This window comes from Amphimedon queenslandica, unplaced genomic scaffold (assembly GCF_000090795.2).
Source record: "Amphimedon queenslandica unplaced genomic scaffold, v1.1 AMPQUscaffold_4446_Cont23576, whole genome shotgun sequence".
NCBI lineage: Eukaryota > Metazoa > Porifera > Demospongiae > Haplosclerida > Niphatidae > Amphimedon > Amphimedon queenslandica.
The window spans coordinates 177-1,530 of record NW_003555243.1 but is presented as its reverse complement, the minus strand read 5'-3'; the positions used below and the strand labels follow the sequence as shown (position 1 = coordinate 1,530).

At 34.1% G+C, this 1,354-nt stretch overlaps 1 long non-coding RNA gene across 1 annotated transcript; it reads right to left on the bottom strand.

The window, feature by feature from the left end:
• Positions 1-328: 328 nt before the first annotated feature.
• On the bottom strand, positions 329-1,093 carry LOC109592649 (uncharacterized). The gene is made up of 2 exons (XR_002190470.1): positions 796-1,093; positions 329-394 (listed from the first exon to the last, which is right to left on the bottom strand). It is a non-coding gene; the product is annotated as an uncharacterized LOC109592649 (long non-coding RNA).
• Between the last annotated feature and the right edge of the window lie 261 nt (positions 1,094-1,354).

Sequence of the window (1,354 nt, the reverse complement as noted above, 5' to 3'; positions counted from 1 at the left end):
TGTTTTTTATTTTTGTATTGCAATCCCACCAAATTTACTTGACAACATGTTATAAGAGTTGGCTACATGCATGTACAGTAAATACACTTTATTCAATTTTGTGTAGTTTTTCTAGCAATCTAATTTTTAAAGAGTAGCTGTCATTCTTATATTAATTATATTACAAAAGAAATACATTAATTGTAGGAACAATGAGTCAAAAGAGAGAGAGAGGGAGAGGGTAAGAGATTGAATTTCACTCATAAATAGATAATAATTAATACAAACACACAGAGACCATCACCATCAGTTCTTTCATAATTCAAACAGTTCATCCTCCACCTTCTCCCTCACTTCAGTGTCTCGAGTTGGTGACCATTTATAGGTCTTGGCAAACACTCTTTTGAATTTATCACTGTACCAGTGTAAAAAAGAACAAAATTAAAAAATATAGTATTTATCCTGCCTTGTGGCTCACTTCCTACTCTGACCTCAAACCTCAATATAACAACCATGCAGTCATTATTATAGTCATTTACCATGTACATATATGTATTTGCACAAGACATCTATAAATGGTGATTATGCAGACAAAATGGCTGACAGAAACTTGAACCACATGCAGCTAGTCAATGCTAATAATGCATGTATACAAACCAGGCCTAGCTGTCAAAGCTTTGGATATCATTTTGCTGACATAACCACAAAATTATATTGAGCCCATCTCATTCCTTTATTTACTATTAATTGCTATCTCTATCTATCTCAACCCACTCTCCCTCTCTCTCTCTCTCCTCATTGCCTTGTCATCATTACCTAAATGAGTCATCATCTTCAATATCACTTGATCTGTCAGTCACTCTCTCTCTATTGTAAGCATCAGGTGGCAGTGCAATAGATTGGCTGGAGAGGAAGGAAGGAAGGAAGACATTAAAAGGTGGACAATGTGTTAATGGTATACTCAATTGCAGTGAATAAAGACAGACATGAAATAATAATAATATATACACTTTGAGTTTAAGATCATAGTTTCAGTCTTTCAAAATGGTCATGCAGAAATATGAGATGCTACGATGCCAGTCTGGTAGTGAGAGTGAGTGTTAGTGCTCATATTAAGTCTCGTTTAGTTGACACCCAAACACTGGAAATTATTAAGACAACATGCATTTATATAAACAATATATCAATGAATAATTCATGAGTCCTGATCTAATAATGAGTCAGCTCACTACAGTCATAACTCGAAAAATTTAAGTCGGAATCAGCTCAAATTTTCTACACAGCATAAGTACATCAATATGTATCAGAAAATGTAATAAAAACTTGGGGTGATTTCAGAGTCATTTTTCGGAAAAAAACCATAGGCTATAGCCTT